Raw genomic sequence first — 20741 nt, 5'->3', positions numbered from 1 at the left:
GGCCCGACAGGCCTTGAGCTCTCCCCCGGCCCTGCCAACCTCGAGGACGGAGGCCCCTCAGGAGCAAGGCCCTGTTTCTCTCCACCGTCTGCAGCTTCTAGGACAGCACCAGGACTGCAGTAAGCTCTCCATGTTTGCTGAATCCCCAAGGTAGCCCCGAGGCAGGCCCAGCTCTGGGGTGCGGTCTGATGGGACAGCTGTACAATGTGCAGAGACAGACAGACATCCAGAGGTAGTGGTGACAGGGCAGGGCAGCGGTCAGGGCTTCGGCAGAGGGGCCGAGGTAGAACAGAGCAGGGAAATCTTCAGGCTGAGGGAGAAGGGTCCCCGAGGTGGTGCCAGCTGAGGCACGTCCAGGGTGCTTGGGTTGAGGGGGTGGCTCCCGTGTGGGCTGTCTCTGCCCCATTCAGGCTCTGGAAACAAGCCCTTCTGGTCCAGGGAAGGAGAGCCTGGCATCCTCTGGAAACTTCTCCATTGCATGCCTGTGGTTGGGGGGAAGGAGGGGCTGTCCCATCATTTTTGGAAACAGAATTTAATGGGGTGGGTGAAAAATATCAACCTGTCAGCTCCACTGCGCCTGCCTGCATCCTGGCGGACACTGGCAGCTGTCTCCTCTCGGTCCCAAACCCACAAGGGGTGGGCCATCAGGGCAGCCCAAGCTCCCCTTGCCCCCTGCGCATACCCAGGGCCCCAGCATGCCAAGGTCTCTGCTCCAAAGGGCGATGCTTCCCAAACTCACTGCCTAATTAGTTTTCTCCCACTGACCCCTGACAGGCAGGTGATCACAATGGTGCAGGAGATCCTTTCTGTGGCAGATGTCATGCAGCTCCCCAGCGCATCCGGGGCAGGAGCCCAGCACCTGTGCGCCTTAATTAAGCAAGTTAATTACTTGCCAACATCAGGGCCTGATCAGGCCTTTTGCACAGAAGGCTTCTGGGTCTGCTTTGCATCCTCGCAGCCCCAGGGCATCCCTGACTCCCACGCAGGACCCAGCTTGGTGCTCTCGGAAAGTCCCTGAGTCCCTGTTCATCATTTAGCCCAGAAATGCGGCCACAGACTCATGGGCAGAATGAGTGGGGATATTCCCAAGGCCCAAGGCACTGGGGAAGGAATGAGAATGTTAGGAAAGTGTTTTCAGCAGCAAAAGCACCTCATTTGCCTGTGGAAAGAGCTCTTTTCATCTGCTTTTATACCTACTGTGTGCAGGCAGGGCATGAAGGGGGGGGTGCTGAGGTATTTGCATAGCAACAAGGGTGCTCGCTGACCTGGCTTTGGCTCAGGACCCAGACAAGCCCTCTGTTCATTCTTTAACCCCACCTCCCCCACAGCAGGTTCAGTCCTGGCTCCGTGGTCCAGCCCCCAGAAGTTCCTTCCATTATAAGGAAGTGCATGGTCCCTACCCACAATAGCTACTCAGCACCTCACAATTTACAAACTGTTTCACATACGAGGTTATTGGAATCCTCTCTGAGAGATCTTGTGTCTACTTTACATACAGGTGAATAAGCTCAAGTGTAGAAAGCATAATTCTATTAGAACTTTTCTGGTATCAAATAACAGAAATTGTTCAATTCAATTAGATTATGAAGTAGGGGGTGGGGAAAGTCCATAACCTCTTGGGTCATACAACTGAAGATGTAAGAGTAAGGTAAATGGCTTCAGGCACAGTTGGATCCAAGTGTCAAAATGGGTCTTCAGTAATCTGTCTATTGTCAGTTCTTCTGGGCTGGCTTTATTCTCCGGCCAACTCTGTCCTTATAGTGCAAAAGGACCAGCAGCCACTCTAGACTCCTGTCTCACCAGTGTATCACCACACTGAGCAGGTGAAAGTGAGGCAGGTACTGACATATACCTCCTGCCCTTGATACCTTACTCAGGAATTCAAAGACCCTCCCACCCACCCACCCCTCCTGCCCTGGGCTGGCTGAGCTTGCCCCAATGGGGCAAGACATCAGACTCTCTGCTTCTCCAGAATCCCTCCACCCCACTGCCCACTCTGTCCATACCATCAGCACCCTCTCTCCGTGGCCCAGCCACTGCACCCTGCTCAAGTCATGCACAGTTACCCTTCCTGACCTTGTGGCCAAGGCCTGTCTCCTTCTTAGTGATGTGAAAACAGGTATCACATGGTCCCACCATCCTGTATGCATGTGTCTCAGCTCTCCCCACCCAGGCCCCAGGAAACTTCTAGAACAGGGCTATTTTCAGCTCAGCTTCCCCATGCCCAACAAAGGGCCGAGCACACAGAGTATTGAATGAACGAGCGAATGGTTGATGAGGGTGCCCACTGAGGCAGCTGTCTACACAAACTTGAAGCCATGGCCAGCGGGGGCGCTTCAAGGGAAGGGAGAGGGAGGACCTTCCACCTCATGGGGTGTGCTCAACAAGCACCTCCATCTGCAACAGCTCCCCGAACCCACCAGCCAGGACCCCTGTAGTGAATGGCAAATGTTGGTCCACAGAATGGCCACTCAGCATGGAGCTCCATCCACAATGCAGAGTGAATGAGCAGCCTCAGTAATAGGGCGGGGAGTCATTAGGAGATGATTTTGCTGCACTCAGAAGTGGGGACAATCCCACCTGCAGGCCAATCACAATCACAAGTTTAATGAGCTGGGCCCAAAGTCAGCCACCCCCCAACCCCACCCCAGGGGCTGCAAGATCTAGCAGAGAGCAGCTGACACCACAACTTCTGGAACTCCACTGCATTTGTCGATCCCCCAGCACTGCCCAGAATTTGAGGACTCCAAGCTACACTTGCAGCAGAAACTCAACAAATGTTTGTGGAAGCTAAAATGCTTCTCATCTGTCTGCCTTGCTCCATCTGTAACACTCACGTCTTCTTCCCTCTTGCAATTTTCTGAGGGATCACCCCTTACCATGGGGAGGTCTGTGGCTGTAGCATGGGAGGGATGGCTGCCATGGCGCAGAAAGCAGGATGTGCTTGGGTTGTTCGCCTTATTTCAGTTTTTTCACCAATAATATGGAAATATTTGTAGTCCTCTTCCCAGTGCAAGTGAAAGAAATCCCAGTTCAAAAATTCTTAAGGAAAAGGAGGAATTTAAGGAATCATGTTACTAAAACATTCAGTGAGGACTTCAGGGACACAAGGGGAACAAGCATGGCTCAAGGCTCATTCTCTTGGCTACTCTAGCCTCTAAACTGGTTTCATGTGGATGGGCTCCTTCTGTGCCTGCGTTTGAAGTTGCACTCACCCCATGCAGATCCTGAGACAAATATTTGAGTGAAATCATTTATTTGGGAGATTTGGGAGCTAGGAAGTGAGACAGGGAAGGGAAGCAGCCAACATGGTGTGCACTGAGAAGCAAATTACCCCTCTGGGCACCTGGAGCTGAATGCCACGGGGGAAGTCTAGGAGAACAGTGAGAACATGCCTAAGGGGTGAGGAAGCTGGTTTATTTACCTACCAACGCTTATCCAGCCATTTGGTTCACTCCTGGCACCTGCTGAGCTCACCCCTGCAGCCAGGGACAGCTCTTAGGCAGATTCACAGGGACCTATAGGCAGCAGTGTCTGGGGTTTCCTCTGAACCAATAGATTCATGTTCTCACCTGAATCCCAGTCAATCACACTCCAGCCAGGGGTGCGGGAGGCGCTGTTTGGCTGAGAGGGTCACATGTCCCAGCCTCTGTGGAAGATGCTAAATGGTTGTGCTTGGGGCACATGCTCACCCCTAAAACTTGACACACACTCACTGAGCCTGTGTCACATGCTTACCTGGCCCCTGGTGGTAGGAGCCCCCTGGCGCCCCAAACTCTATGACCAGAGATTGGGAGAGGGATGGCTCTCCAAAAGGGGTACTGGGAGCTGGGGAGGCAGAAACCACAGCTGTCACCCCCAGAACCCTGTCACATTGTTTGGGAATTAAAGACAGTAGGATGCAGAGTGTGGGGCACGAAACTCGGCACCTGCCAGGCACCTGCCAGGCACCTGGGGCACGTGTGTGGAATCCAGCAACCCCACACGCCCCACAGCATCAGTGGATGCACCACCCCAAGCTTGCTGCCTCGTCTCCCCCTTTTTCAAGCTTTCATTTTTCTCCACCAGGTTTTTGCATTTTTTCTGGGATCTCAGACTTTGTTTTCTTTAATACAGAAAAGATTTTTTTAAAGCTTCAAGTTGGATGCTGTCTTCTGAGGAGCTCTTTCTTGTGTGCCTGCTGCCCTCACCAACCCTGCAGCGGTGTGCACCAGTGTGCTTGCTTCCTGAGCAGATGAGGCAGCCGTGGGGTCAGGGACCAGGCCTTGGCAGTGGCAGGGGAGACAGTGGTCGCCCACGGCCCCATTAACTGGGCTAAAGCCTCCCCAGTGTGGGTGAGCGAGCCCTCTGATTTGGCCCTTGTAGAGAACTGTACATGCAGCCAACTAAATTCTACAACTTCTGGTTCAAACACAGCCTCGCCGTGGGTTCTTCTAAAGTCTAGCCAAGGCTTCATGGCGTTATTTTGTCATTCAGGACATGCTTATTGACCCCCTACTATCTGCCAGGCACTGTCCTAGGCATGGGGGCAAGAACAGGGAGCAGAGAGGCAAAATTCCCTGGCTTTGTGGAGCTTACATTGCGGTCAGGGTAACTAATAGTAAATAATGATTAGGTAAGGTGCACAGTATGTTGGAAGAGAGTAAACGTTATTAAGAGCTAGGTGAAGGAAACAGATGCATGGAGTGTGGGGTGGGGGTTGAGGTTTGTTTTCTGTTTGTTTGTTTTTGAGAAAGGAAGGGGCAGAGGGAGAGGGAGACAGAGCATCCTAAGCAAACCCCACACTCAGCACAGAGCTCCACGCGGGACGCGATCTCACCACCCTGAGATCATGACCTGAGCCGAAATCAAGAGTTAGACGCTTAACCGACTGAGCCACCCAGGTGCCCCGGGAGCGGCGCTGAGTTTTAAGTAGGCCAGCCAGAGTGGGACTCCTTGAGAAGGTGACAGATGAGCAGAGATTTGAAGGAGGTAAGAAATGAGCTGCAGGCATCGAGGAGACCCGTGTCCACCAGCGAGGACAGTCAGTGCAGAGGCCCTGGGGTCAAGCATGCCTCTTGTGCTCCAGCCTCAAGGAGACCAGTCACAGAAGGGGCTTAGGTAGAGAGGACAGAGGTTGGAAGTGGGTCCTGCCGGCCCTTGTAAGGACTTTGCTCTGTGACAGGAGCCTTCAGGGGGTTTGTATTTTGTGCAAGGACACACTTTGTGCTGTCCCCCTGGCTGCCCGCTGAGATTAGGTTGCAAGGTCAGCAGTGGACTCAGGAAATGCTAATGCAGCCCACCTAGGGTACCAAGGAACACAGCTGGGACCGGGTGGGAGCAGACTGCGGGGTGGATTCTGGATCCATTGGGCAGGAGAAGGACCTAGGGATGCATTAGGCAGGGGGTGTGAAAAGAAAGGAATTCAGGCAGGTGGAGGGGAGGAGCAGTAGAGAGGCTGGAGCAGAGGCGTCCTGCATCCCCACAGCAGGGCTGGGGTGATGCAGGGAGCTCCTGGGAATTCAGCGTGGGGGCTGGGAAGTTTCAGACATCCAAGTGAAGAAGTCGAAAAGGCAATTGCACGCGTGAGTCTGCAGCGTAAGAGGAACACACTCAGGGGTCGTTGACCGCCGATGGTCTTGAAGCTCACCAGGAGAGGGGTGCAGTCAGGGGGAGAGGGCCAAAGTCTGAGCCCTGGGGCCCAGCTAGGACTTGAGGGAGGGCGGAGGGGAGAGACAGAGGAACCCGCCTGTGGGGTGGGAAGCAAGCGGGACGGGACGTGTGGACCAGGAAACCAGGGAAGAAGGTTCTCCCGGGGGACGGGATTGAGCTCCCAGAGCTTCAGGAGCATCCCAAGGAGGCTCGTGGGCGAGTTTGCGAGAGGCAGGGAGGAGAGGCAAGAGCCCGGGAGGGTCGTGTTGCAAAGCTGAGGAGGCAGATGGGCCGCTGGAGCAGGGGGTGGGGTGGGGAGAGCTTTCTCCGCTGCAGCAGCACAAGCACCTCCCTGCGTCGACACCACACCGTGGAGTAGAAAGACAGGACGTGGTCCTGATGCGAAGTCGTGCCTTCGCCGCTCACATCCCTGGGGGCTTTTACCAAATTCAGAAGGAATCCAGGCGGCCCACAAGCTACCAACGGCCACCCCCGGACAGATGTCACCACTCTCCCGCCCGTGACTCCTTCAGGCTGATGCAGGGCCTGGCAACCCGTTCCTGCCCCCTCCCTCCCCCTCCCTGGCTGAATAATTTAGGCACTATTCTAAGTTCAAACTAAATAAAGCAATTTAGAGTGACTAATTCTTTGTGAATTTTATGTTCCCCAAGTGTATCTGCTGGTACCAATGCCGGGGACCATTTATCCCCCTGATTTCAGCTGCGCGGATTCTGGAAGGAGATCCCAGGCTGAGGTGGCCTCATTTCTAGCAGCAGGCAACCACAGCCGAGTCTCTCCGTCAGCTTTCTTCCCACCTGAGACAGGGCTTCAGGAGGGACTCCGAGATCTGTAGTTTATAGGGGCAGGTATGTGAGAGATGTCATCAGCCATGTGGCCATTCACAAGGCCACCTCAGGACTTCACAGTTGGAGGGGATGGAGGGAGGGGGCTGGGCTGGGCTGGGCTGGGCCAGAGGCCTCTTCTCAGAGAAGATGGGACGTGAGCAGGCCCCCAAGGCCCAGGGGCTTTGGAAAGGTAATGAGAAGCTGTGCGCACACCTGTCGAAGGACTTGGAGACAGCAGACACGTGGAGGAGGAGAACATGAGTGAGGGGAGGGACAGGAGGGAAGGACTCTTCTCCACCCAGGCCCCATCTCTGCCTGTTCAAACCTGCTCCTGCTGCCCAGGTAGAGCCCCTGCACCCCCTCTGGGCTCCCAGCCCTTCATCCTTCCCTGACCCTAGCCTTGTCCCCATCTGGACTGGGAACATTTATGTTCAGACTGGCCTTCCCCTAGCCTGGACCCTCCTGGCTGTGTTGGAGTCTGGGAAAATGGGGCATCCAAGAGAGGGAATGGCCAGTGAAGGACTGAGGTCCAGTGTGCCTCCACGTCCTCAAACAGCAAGGAGGCCAGTAGTCAGAGAAGCAGCACCCTGGGTCTGGTCCATAAACTGGCACAGAGTAGGAGCCTTAGGGATGACAGGTGAATGAATGGGGGGAGGGAAGGATAGAGAGATATGCACATGGGGGGTGGACAACCTCTGTCTAGGTTTTACTGTGGCTATATTATGCTCTGGCCCTGAAATGTCCTTGCTGCAGTGAGCTGTGAGCACGGGGGTGGCCGTGGAGTCCTGCCCCTGTCTTGCTGGGTCCTATGTGAAGCTGTTGGGAGCTGGATATCAGGATCCTGTGATGAACCCAGGATGGTGGCACCTGCCTGCCTGGCACGCAGGCACCCCCCACCCCCCGCCCCGCCACACACACATATACCAGCATGGTAGCCTGCCTTCGTGTAAGATGGGGAGGTTGGGTGGGGTGTCTGAAGTAGACACAGGAGGACAGGTCTCAGAGAACCTCTTGTAAATAGCCCTGTGAGGTGGCTGGATTTCCTTCTGGATGAAACTGGGGATGGCAGGAATGTTCCTGATGACCCCACAAAGTTCTTTTTAAAAATATTTTATTTATTTATTCATGAGAGAAACAGAGAAAGACGCAGAAACATAGGCAGAGGAAGAGGCAGGCTCCTGGTGGGGAGTCCAATGCAGGACCTGATCTCAGGACCCCGGGGATCACAACCTGAGCCGAAGGCAGATGCTCAACTGGTGAACCACCCAGGTGTCCTGACCCCACAAAGTTCTGAGTCACCTTTGGGAAGGCGCCAGAGGCAGGGACAGGGGCCCAGAAGCTCTGTGAACCTTAGCATCAGGCTTTGAGTTGGGGCAAAAAGCTGAACATGACTCCCCTCCATCCTGTGGGAGGAGTGAGAGCTACAGGTGAGCACCCTGGAGGCTTCCACTCAACTGACGCACAGTCCTGCTCTATTTCCTCCAGAAGAAAACAAGTCCCAGGGCCAATTCAGAGAGGAGGCCTTGATTCGATTCCTGGGGGACCATCTTAGTAAACATGTGTTAAGCATCTATTATGTGCTAGGTATACCCCCACAGGTCTATTCTAATTCTCACAACGCTGGAGACAACAATCCATTTCCATCTTGAAAAATGGGAACAAAGCCCAAAGAGGTTGTGTGACTAGCCACAGGTCACACAGCATATGAATGACTGAGTTGAGATTCAAACCAAGATCTACCTGGCTCCCAGAGGATGCTACCTACACACTGCTTGATATCAGCTCCTGAATCCTGGTCTCAAGGAATGGAAGTTTTGAGGTTGGAGAAAGCATTCGATTTTCACCTTGAAGGGATGATCCTCCCATCCCCAGAGTTCAAAGGGACCTCAGTTATTCTTCCTACTGTCAGATTTCCCAGGATGAATCAAAGGCACTAAATTTATTGTGTTAACGCGACTTCTCAAGCGTCCCAATAACGGCTCTGATTTATAACCAACACATTGTTTTAACCACATTACGAATGATAAAAATCAGTCCCACAAACTCACCTCAAGAGAAACTGTATTAAAGGAAGAAAAGAGGTGGTGAGATTAGATGTTGCATTAAAAGATAGAGTGATGGATTAAGGCCCAAAGCGTAAATTTAGTGAGACTTGCCAGAAAAAGTTGGAGGGGTAGTAAATCCAAAGTGACAGTCTGTGTACGGTGTAACAGTATTTGTTACTTTTATTATAGTTTGTTCAGAAGTTGTAGATGGCTCATTATTTAAAAAAAGAAAAAAAGCAAAACAAAATTCAATAAAGCTTAGAAATGAAAGCTTCTTTGGCTAAGGATATAGGTCGAAGCCTCAAATCCAGCCCACTGTGTCAGATCAGAGTACATACAGATCATTACATACTGGAAGTTTCTTCCTATCATATCCAGAAAATGTCCCAAACCCAGAAAATGTGGGGAAGGCTCTTGGAGGATCGCAGATCATGCCCCGGAAGGCAGGGAAAGATAGAGCCCACACCCCCACCAGGGCAGGCACTCTCATTAATAACAATGACAATATCCAAGGGTCTGACGTTTCTCCTGGGCACTCATTCAAGGGGCTTCTGAGAGCAAAGAAGGCTAGACCCCAAGGCCCGCTGCCTCTCTTCCTGTCCTAATCAGAGATCTTGGAGTAGACTGGATCCCTCCCTGCGACGGGATGACGTATCCATGCTCTCTGCTCTGTGATTTGTAGCATTTCTCGCTATTGTGCATGTTCCTGCCCATCTGCACTGCCTTGGCCATGCAAGAATTTTCAACAGATACAATATGAACAGAGGCTTGAAACATGCCTATGTTTCCAGAATAGTGAAGGCACGAGGAGCCACCCTGTGCTACTGACCTGAACCCAACCCACACTGTGGAACCAGGCCTGGCTGAGCTGAGGGGAGCCCAGACACAACCCAGCTGACCTGCAGAACCATGCACAAGATTTTTTGCTGTAAGCCATTGGGATTTTTAAGACAACTTTTACACAGCATTTCTGTAGTCAAAACTGACTGATAGGGATGCGGGCATGGCTCTGTGGTTGAGCGTCTGACTTTGGCTCAAGTCATGATCCTGAGGTCCTGGGATCGAATCTCACATTGGGCTCCCTGCATGGAGCCTGCTTCTCCCTCTGCCTGTGTCTCTGCCTCTGTGTGTGTGTGCCTCTCTCTCATGAATAAATAAATAAAACTTTTTTTTTTTTTTTTTAAGAGGCTGACTGACAGACCTCAGCTAGGCCTAATGGGCTGGGTGAATCCACCTGTCCTCCATGATACCCCCTGAGTTCCCTGCTCCATCTGTTTGTCCTTCCTGGTCCAAATAGACACATCCATCAACCAAAGTGGGAGTGATCAGTCCTGGTAGCACCAGGTGGCTTTCTAGATGCTCACAGTAGATTCCTGCTCAAAGCCTCTATTCCAGTGGCTCCCTAGTGCCTGCTGCACTTTTCCCCTGGACATCTGCTTCACTTCTGTCCCCATCTCCTCACCCCTTTTAGAAACCTCACTGTCTCCATGAAGTCCACTCTGGCCACTGTTTTTTATCTTGTTTTTTAAAAATTTTATTTAGTTATTCATGAGAGACACAGTAGAGAGGCAGAGACACAGGCAAAGGGAGAAGCAGGCTCCCTGTGGGAAGCCTGATGCGGGACTCGATCCCAGGACCCCGGGATCATGCCCTGAGCTGAAGGCAGTTGCTCAACCACTGAGCCACCCAGGTACCCCTGGCCATCGTTTTTTAAATGCCCTGTTTATTGAGGTGTAATCTGCATACAGTAAGAGGCACCGAGTTTAAGTGTGTATGTAGTTCAATGAGTTTTGAACAAATACATCCAGGTAAACATCACCCAGACCCAGATATGGAAAACTGACCATTCTTCTTTAAATTCAAATTGATTCTCCTTCCACCTCCCCACTGCTCAATTTTTTTCTTTTTTTCTTCACCTCTTAATTCACTTATTGATTTTTATGTGTATTCGTTTACTTATCTAGTCTATGTTTACCCATTTATAATATTGTGTATGATCTTTTTTGCCAAAATAATGTAAGGTCCACGAGGATAGAAATAATTATCTCTCTTGTTCACAGATGTATCCCAAGAGCCTGGAATAGGACCTTGCACATAGTCAGTGCTCAGTAAATATATTTTTAATGAATAAATGAGTCCCACTTTATAGATGCGGACAGTGAGTAAATTGCTCAAAGGAACACCATGAGTTAGTAAAGAAGAAATTGAACTCAGGTGGTCTGGCTCAAGAGTACCGTGTCTGGGCAGTATCTCATGCTGCCTCTCAAGAATGAAAAGATCCACCTGGCTATCCTGGTCCCAGGCCTCCTCAAGAGTTCTGCTTTTCCCAGGGCTTCCAGCCACCATCTTGCTTCATCCTGTACTCATGAGACTCCTGTTCTCTCTAACCAGCTCCTCAGGCAAAACTTTCTGAAGGTCAGCAGAGAGTCATCAAAGGGTCCTCATGGCTGTCTGCATAAAGGGTACCTATGGTCTCTCCCTCCTTTCCTTGGCCTCTCAAGGGGACAGCAGGCAGGGTGGTTACGGGAGGATGTTTTCCCAGGATGTCTCTCTCAGGAATGGGATCTCTTGTGCACGAACCAGAGAGTTGTTTGATTCCCACCTTTTCTAGAGTCCCTCACCTTGCCTAATTACAAGCAGAAAACATCTTGCAGACAAATTTATGTTCATCTATCTGCTTTCCATCCTTCCCTTTGGTGGATTTTCCTGTTGGCAGAGGGATGCCATCAGGGTATCACAGAGTGAGGTTCTATGTAGACCTGCCCATGAGGATGGCCCCCTCCCTCTCAATCAGGCATTTTCATACATAGCTGGTGGGAGTATGAAATAGTACAACCCTCCCATGGAGGGAAAATTGATTATAGCTAACAAAATATCATGTATTTATTTCCCCCAGCTGTGTGATCCCACTTCCTGAAATCAACCCTGAAGAAACACTTCTAATGATACTACATAGATACACGGGCAAGTTACTGCAGAATTATCTGTAATAAACACTCATATATCAGAGAGTGGTTGAAAAGCCTGTGGTACATTCACATAATGGATACTATGCACTTGTGTAAAAAAAAAACAAAAAACGATGATCTCTATATCCTGATACAGAGCGGTTTCCAGGATACATTAAGTGGAAAAAGCAAGGTATGAAAAAGTATTTACTGTGGGGTTGTTTTCTGTATAAGAAAGAAAGGGAAGAAAACGCATATACATACATATTGGCTAATTTTTGCAAACAGAAACATCAGATGGTAACCTCAAAATTAACGAAATTGGCTACCCCCAGGCAGTGAAGGTGGATGGGGTGCTTCTCTGACTATACCTTTTTTTAAAGATTTTAGTTATTTATTCATGAGAAACACAGAGAGAGAGAGGCAGAGACATAGGTAGAGGGAGAAGCAGAGACACAGGTAGAGGGAGAAGCAGGCTCCCTGTGGGGAGCCTGATGCAGGGACTCTATTCCAGGACCCTGGGGTCACGCCCTGAGCCGAAGGCAGACCTCAACTGCTGAGTCACCCAGGTGCCCCGACTATACCTTTTTTATACAGTTGTCGCTTTGGCATCAAAAACTAACTCAATGATATTGAGGAGGAAATGCCCCAAAATGATTGAGAACATAAATAAATGGAACATACTATATATTACACTGATGACATAACAATTAGAGAACTTTTTTAAAGAGTTAATCCAAGTTTATTTTTAAATCCTCTGAAGCTTCCTTAATTCGCAAGCCTAGTCCACAGTAGGCACTCAATAAATGCTTTGTGAAGTGAGCAAGAGAATGAATGAGTGGACGAATGTATGGATGAATCAAGAACTAAGGTGGGAAGCTTTGTCCAGCAGGACTACTATAAGGATTCATTATTAATACATATAAAGCATCAACAACAGTGTGGGGGGACATAGCCAGTTCATGATTGTTTTTTTATTAGTAGTAGTACTATTATTAAATACTGAGTCATGCTCTCCACGCTCATGAATACCCTAAGTACTCGCCATTGAGCTGATGCCATGCCAGTGGAGCACCTGTCGCCAGACATTTCCTACCCTACTCTCAATCACAGTCGCTTGCCAGGTTCACCAGCTCCACGGCCCCAAGTAACAGATCTGGTGCCATGTCTTCAGGCTCGGAAGACACCCAAACCATTCACCAAAAAATGTGAAACCAAGAAAGAAAAGTCCCAATGCCACAAGGGCAAAGCCTATTTCACGTTTCAGATGTCAGCAGCCTCGACACTCTGCTGTAGGTGCAATCATAAAAGTTTCAACTCTCCAGCGCCTCCTCATAATATTCAGAACTGTACACAGGATTTAGCATGAAGAAGATGCCCAGAGAACAGGCACGCATGCTGAGTTGGCAGATTATCAGGGTCCTAAGGATTGGGGAGGAGGGTTGGCATGGCCCACGTCGCCCTGAGGTCTGCCCAGGACAGCCTAGGAGGAAGGCTGGGGAGGAAGGTCCCCTTTTAGCACCTGCATCACACAGACTCGTGGCCACTCTTACAGGGCACTCAGGTTACCGTCCAGCTGGCTCTGCCCAGAGATGTGTGCCCTGGTTCCATAGTTCTCAGGGTTTGGGAACCTAGACTACCTCTCCTCTTTCCTCATCAAATACAAAGCAATTATGTCAAAGGGATGCTGAAACAGGCTGCCGCCCTCGGGGATGGGGAGGGGGAGCTAGGTGGGGCCGCAGCTCTCGGCTCAGTTCAAGGTACAGGGTTCCACGCTGCCAGATGACAGAACGCATTTGTGCATGAAAAGAGAAGCCTCAGAACAAAAGGCAAAGAACAACACACGTCCCACTCTTGGCCTTGGTGATGCTTGACATTTCTGGGAAATGAATTTAGCGCAAAAACCAACAATTCAAAACCGTGTGCCAAACAACCGATGCGAATAGAACCAGTGGGGGAAGAAAGCAACGTGAAGATGAAGCAGGTCCTAAAATAGCCCTCGTTTGCTGCTGTGTCCACGCGAGCAGAGGGAGGCAGGTTGTCAAGGGAGCTTTGTGAAAGCAGGAAAAGAGGTGGGAGCGAGGGCCTGGCTATTGAGGGAGTGTGCATGTATGGGCGGCGGGGCTGGGTGGGGGGGACGTTCCGCTTTATTCAGATTCTTGGTCTGTAAACTCCCAGCAAACTGTCTAAACCTGACTTCTGATTCCCCCGAGGGCCTAACCACCCTTCAGCTGTGCCAATGGTGTCCCAAGGCCCTTTCTACTCAACATGTCCCAAACAGACTTTTCTTTCATTGCTCCCTCCCCCACCTCCAACACACACACCCCAAACTCGCTCCTCCCCACCATTCCCCATCTTGGGGTGGGGGCAAGAGGGTAGTCTTCCCCCTTGACTTCGCCCTATCCATCCTGTGGCCTCTATGGGGAGGCAGCCTTGGTCTGTGTGAATAGGTACAGGCTCTGGAGCCAGGTGGCCATGGTTCTGGGTTCAAATCCCACCCTCCCACTTACTAGCTACATGACCCTGTGCAGGTTTGTTTCTCTGAACCTTGGCATCCTCCTCTGTAAAATGGAAGTGAGAGCACTACCTGTTTGCTACAGCACATAGAATTCATGACTTAAAACTGTAACAGTGATGAGCTGTGCCTGGTCCACATGAAATACTAGAAAGATGTTGACAATTATGATTGCTGTTTTAGTATTTCTCCACTTTCAAATATGTCCCATTTCCCTGTCCTCGCTGTCCCTTCAGCAGATCTGCTCAGCCCACCCGTGATCATTCTTCACCCTGCCTTCCCTCTCCCTCTGGCCAGGGCAGCCAGGGTGAAGGGCAGCAAGGAGGGCCGGGGTGGGGGGGTGTCCACCCTACTCCCTATCTTAGAGGTTCGAGGGACAGCCCTTTCCCTTCCCTTAAGACCACTTCGGTCATGCCTGGCCTGAGGGACTCTTACCTTGGAGGGTGTAGTGTGTTGAATAGCGTGTCCTCCAAATTCAGGTCCACCCAGCACCTTGGTTAGTGTGATCTTATTTGGAAATAGGGTCTTTGCAGATGTCTTTGAATTACGTTGATGTCATACTACATTGGGGTGGTCCCTTAATCCGATGACTGGGGTCCTTATAAGAAGAGGACACAACACACACAAAAATACATATAGACGGCAACCATGCAAGACACAGGCAGAGGTCAACCTGAGTGAAGCAGTGACCAGCCAAATATGCCCAGGATGGCTGGCAACGACCAGAAGCTGGGAGAAGCAAGGAGGGAGCCTTCCCTAGAGACCGCAGGGAGAGAGGCCATGCTGACATCTTGATTTTGGAACTCTGACCTCCAGAATTGGGAAAGAATGAATTTCTATTGTTTTAAGCACTTGGTTTGTGGTGATTTGTGACGACAGCCCCAGGGAAACTCAGACAGAGCCCGTTGCACCTCGACTTCCACACCTTCGAATACCCCTGGGGTCCTCCTTAAATACCACTTACAACCAGCAACACGGGAGTCAAACCGCCCACCAGCAGCCATGATGTGACAGTTTGTAGATGTGTAATTAAACTTGTATTGATTACGATTTTGCAATTTCTTTTCCTTCTTGCACAGCCTCTGATAGCTTTTTCTCATTCCAAATGTTCTCTTAGCCTTTGAAAAGCTTGCAGCGCAGAGGCCCTGTGCCCACGAGGCCTGGTAGGTGGAACGCCCCCACCTTTCATGCCTCCTCTCGGACTCAAAGACACCCCTGGGGAGGATGCAAGCCCTGCCAAGAGGCCACACACTGCCTGCCCTTGGTCAGAGGAAGCCGGCCCACTCCTGCATGACCAGGGCCCAACCTCTCCTGCTTGGGCTGTGATGGGGGGGCAGATATCTACTCTCACCCCACTCCCTGGGGTTCAGCCAATCAGACCCCCGCAGAGCCAGGTAGAGGTTTGGCTGAGGGGCGGTGGGTTGCAGGTCAGTTGAGACCCTCCCTAGCCTTCCTGGCCTCCTCCAAGCCTCTGAACTATCTTGGAATTGAGGTATCAAGAGAGACAAGGTCAAAGCACCCCTCCTGCCCTGCCCTACTCTTCGTGGATCACCGCCCACTCTTGGCTTCTGGCGGCTCCCTCTCTGCAGGTCTCCTATGTGCCCCAGTTTATGCCTGTCCCCCCCCGGAGGGCGCCTTCTGCCTTTCACACCACCCAATGCTGGCTGTGTTCACGAGATTCTCGTAATACCTAGAGCCACACCCCTCCCTGAGCCTCAGTTTCACATGTGAGGATTTAAGCACATGCTTGTCTCACACATCCCTGGGCGGCCAGGCGGTGCCACAGGACAGAGTGAGACACACACATGGTCAAGGTTAAAGGCAGTAAGTGCCACCCAGGGAAGAGACCAGCGCGTGATGGAGATGAGGACAGCCGAGAACAGATGACACACACACGCTGGGCTCAAGTGGTTGCAGTGTTGACTTGCAGCAGGTTGGAGAGGGGAGGATGCATGAGCGCCAGCCCTGTGCAGTGCATCCATCCTCCGTGGATCTACTCCACAGCCCCTTCGTGGCCGCAAGCACCCCACTTCCTGCTGCAGTGGAAGGGACCCACTCCCCTGCGGTGTGGGGTCTAAAATACAGACACTGCACAGGCATGCCTGAGGGCCACTGACCCTCAGGAACAAAGGGGCACTGGGTGTGAAATAGCTACAGGGAATAAGGGAATAAGCCCTGTAGGGCTGTGTGGGCTCCTCACTTCCTGAGAAAAAAGTTCTCCAGGCCAGAGTCTATCCCCTTATGTGACCAAGCAGGGACCAAATGACTGCCTTTCCCAACAGAGCTCCATAAGTAGCACCTAGAGTCACTGTTACTTTACATCCAATCTTCCTCCTCGTTGCCTCCTGGGGCCGTACCTCCTCTACTTAAACATTCTTTCACAGCTGGTGTCTCCCCGACACGGCCCACTTACCCATACATACACTAAGGGGGTAGCCTGTCCTGTAGAGCAGAGGTGGGAGCGAGGAGTCCTCCCCAAAGGGCCACCTGGGTTTGCCTTTTCCACATTTGTCTCCTCTTCCTCGTGTCTGATCAGTTTTCATATCCTACCCGCCCCCACCCCCAACCCCACCCCCACCTCCTTCTTTGTCCATCCAGTCACCTTCTCCATAGGTCCTAGAGCCTCTCCGATCACCCCCACCATACCTCGCAAGGGACAGAGCCAAGGTAGATCTGTCTGTCAACGAGCAATGAACACGGTGGGTCTTCACAGGATGAGGGCCAAGGGAAAGCACACCGTGGAATTCGGTTTGCTTTCACCATCGCTGACTTGGAGAGACATCGCTGGCGACCTGTCACCTCTCATGGGGAGGCACAAGACCCCAGTTCCCTCCCACCTTGGGACACTTAACCTTGTGGTATCTCAGGGCATCCACCTGCCAGGTGGGGCTACCACACAGCCAACTCAGCCCCTGCCCCATTTGTGGGAGGTACACTCACTCTTCCCACAGTGGCTGCCCCCCGCCAGCCTGTACCATTTTATTGGATCATTGTGAAAATAGAGACGGAGCAGCAAGACACCCCATCAGGAAGCTCCAAGATCTCGGGATCCCTGGGTGGCGCAGCGGTTTGGCGCCTGCCTTTGGCCCAGGGCACGATCCTGGAGACCCGGGATCGAATCCCACATCGGGCTCCCGGTGCATGGAGCCTGCTTCTCCCTCTGCCTGTGTCTCTGCCTCTCTCTCTCTGTGACTATCATGAATAAATAATAAATAAAATCTTTAAAAAAAAAAAAAAAAGGAAGCTCCAAGATCTTAATGTCTACAATGTATAACTTTTAACTTCTTTTTAACTAAGAATTAGCTCAGAGGTAATTGCTTAAATCACACTGATGAAAATCAATACGGAGTAAATTAAATGTAAAGCAAAATTTATCCTGAACGTGTTCCTTGTCGCCTTTGAATAATGCGATGACAAAGCAACTATTTTACCTCCCAGGCTTAGAGTTTTTGTTGTTGGACATCTCAAAAGGAGATGTAATTATAGGGCCCATTTATCAAAAAGATTAAGGAAATTGGGGAATGGGAATTGGTTTGCAACAGTTGCGGAAATTAGATCAACGTGAGCCTTAGGTCTGCATTTTTCACACTGTGTCCAGAAAGTTTCTCGAATCGCACTGTTTGCTGGCCTCCCTCCCAGCCCCACAAATCAACAGCCACATACAAGGTTGATCCAGAGGGAATGTGGGAACAGGAGACAGAAAAGAGGCCCTGAGTCCTGTCCCAAGATGGAAGCCTGGGCCTCTCCACACTGACTGAAGGGAGGGGGCTTGTTTTTCTCGAACCATGTTGCCAAGGATACGGCATCCAGTCCTCCGGATCTGAATGAAAGAGCCTGGTTTCCGGGGTTTTTCGTGCATTTCATAATTTAGAATGTGTTTGGCTTTCATTTGCAACCCGGCCTGCCAGCCCATCCTCCCCACAGCTCTGCAAAGCTAACCTGTAATGAACATGAATAAATCAAACCTTCTCCACTCCCGCTGCCTCATGGGGAGGAATTTGGGGTGTTGGGAGGATCAGAGGAATCTCCTGGTTGGGGGTTCTCAAGACTCATCCTGGAAGTGTCACCCAGGGTGTACAAAATGCACACTAATGATCCCCACGCACAGGGTGAGGCCTGGGTTGGTCTTGCAGAAGTTCCCGGATCATTCTGGTGCACACCTCACTTAAGAACCTGCATTCCAGCACCCTGCTTTCTGGTCTCCAGGAGCAGCTCTGAAGGTCATTACCAGGAGCGCCAGGCCTAACACCTCTGGTAGTGCCATGGAGATGGGAACAGAGGTCCCATTCCTGGCTCTGCCACTTGCCAGCTGTGTGACCTTGGGCAAGTGACTTGATGTCTCTGTGGTCAACTTCCTTAGCTATAAAATGAGGACAGTAACAGCTCATCCTCTTGCTGGGTTATGGTAAGGCTTACAAGAGATCATGCACATACACTCTGACATGTAATGGGACCCCTACCAGTGTCCACTCTTAACTTCAGCATGTGTGTTTGTTGGTCCTACCTCATAATGATGAAAGTGGGGTCTTGGAGATGCCTTCCTGCCTCAGCAGGCTACTCCAGATGTTTCCAGGGATAGTCATTTCCTAGCCCAACCTGCCCTCTGGGGAGCACTGAGCCATACAGGGGACCCAAGGGCCCTGGACACACAGGCTTCCCTGCCTACTGGTTTCTGAGCCTGGACACGTGCATACAGCTCCCCCTCTTTGGCTGTGTCATCTGTGCACCCAAAGCCCATTCTTGAAAGCCTCTGGAAACCCTATTAAATTGTTCCCCATCTTGGAGGCTATATGATTTCCTGTGGCTGCCGTAACAAATTGTCAAAAACTGGTGACTTATAAAAACAGAAACTTATCCTCTCATAGTTCTAGAGACTAGAAGTCCAAAGTCAAGGTGTCAGCAGGGTTTGTTCTTTCTGGCAGTGCTAAGGGAGAATCCATTCCCTGCCTCTCTCTCCTGGCTTCTGGAGGTTGGCGGCAATCCTTGGTATTTCTTGGCTAGTAGGAGCGTCATTTCAATCTCTGCATCTTTCCCCCTGTGTGCCTGTGTCTTCTCTTCTGTTTCTTTCAAGGATACTTGTCATTGCCTTTAGGGCTCACTCTGTTAATCCAGGATGATCTCATCCCAAGATCCTTCACTTAATTACATCTGCAAAGATCCATTTTCCAACTAAGGTCATATTCTCAGGTTATGGGGGGTTAAAACGTGGATATATCTTGGGGGGGGCACAATCCATTCCACTACTGGAGGGGTTTTCAATCTCTGTGTTTCCTCGGTTCTAAGACTCCATATTTTAATGTTCCTGAAATCTGCATGTATCTCACAACCAACGATAACTTCCCATGTAGTATTTCTGCCTCCCCCGAGCTGTTATTAAGTCAGTGGTGATTGTGTCTTCTTGTCTATGATGACTTGACAAGGAGGAGGTGGGGAGTTCAAGGCTCTGGTCAAAGGACCCCAATGGGCCTCCAGGCTGTGGACTCTTCTTGCTGGAGGCCAGGCCTGTCCCACCAGCTAACATGGGGTACCCTGGTTGCACCTCAAAGAGCAGATCTCCCCTGTAGGCAGGACCAGCCTAGCTTTCTCACCACCACTGGAGGGCTGTTGGTTCTGTGGCCTACACCCCACAAACTGTAGCTCTCTAGGCCCAGAGAGGAGAGAACCAGTCTCTCCTTTGTTCATATCCCCTCTTCCTCCCCCTCTGGGGCTCACTCCTAACCCTTTGAATGTCAGCTATAAGTGTTACCTCTTCAGAGAGGACCACCCTGTCCCAGGCAGTGTCTCTTTCCTCTCCCCTTCTCATCCCCCCAGGCACACACACAGTTAATCCCTCTTGATCATGACAGTGGTAATCATTTTATTAGTTTTTTGTTTTATTTTTGTCAGTCCCCACCAGGCTCTAGCTCCATGATGGCAGTGTCCACAACCTGCTCATTCACTCCAATATCCACCTTTCCAACTGGCCACAGAAAGTGCCCAGCAAGTGAGTGAATGAACAAATGAACATATGAAGAGTGAATGAGTTAGTGACTTCCAACCACACCACACCCTTGGAGAGACTTTTATAGACACTGAGTTCAACAAATCATGTCTGATGTGGGCACTACAGAGACAATAAGTGGGGCTCCCAAGTCCTTTCTTAGCAACAGATAAGTGTCATTAGATAGAATTTGTGGTCAAGTCGGAGCTGGCCCCTGACCCACAGAGGGTCCCCATCAGGACCAGCTCAGGCTGGTGCCCTGACACTCTGCTCTTCCAGGTCCAGCCTGGGGATCCTGCTCAGGGAGGGCTGAGACCCCCAGTGTGAGAGTCTCCTCCAGACCTACCCCTCCAGAGAGCAGGACTGACCCAGGGACCCCACGGCTGTGCTCTGGGACCCACAGATCCCAGCTGGTGACTGAGGGTGACAGGGTGGGAGATGGGGGCTCCACGCCTCCCCAGCAGCCCTGCTCAGCCTCCCTTAGCCTACATAGCATCTAAGATGCTCCATGCCACATCCTCTCCCCGACTCTTGACTTGCCTCAGGGTCTGCCTTGCATGTGGACTTAGGTGCCCCGCAGCTTTCCCAGAATTCTTCCCCATTGTTTTCCCCACAAGAGTTTCTCCTAATAAAATTCGACCATGGATCATAACATCCATTCTTGGGGAGACAGAGGAAGTCCTATCCACTTGTGAGGGGACTTGTAGGGATGCAGCTCCCAAAAAGTCATTCTCGGAGGGGGGGGGAGCAAAGATAGGGTGCTTCAGGGGCACCCCA

The sequence above is a fragment of the Canis lupus genome, chromosome 6 (genome assembly GCF_011100685.1).
Source record: "Canis lupus familiaris isolate Mischka breed German Shepherd chromosome 6, alternate assembly UU_Cfam_GSD_1.0, whole genome shotgun sequence".
Lineage (NCBI taxonomy): Eukaryota > Metazoa > Chordata > Mammalia > Carnivora > Canidae > Canis > Canis lupus.
This window is presented reverse-complemented; position numbering follows the sequence as displayed.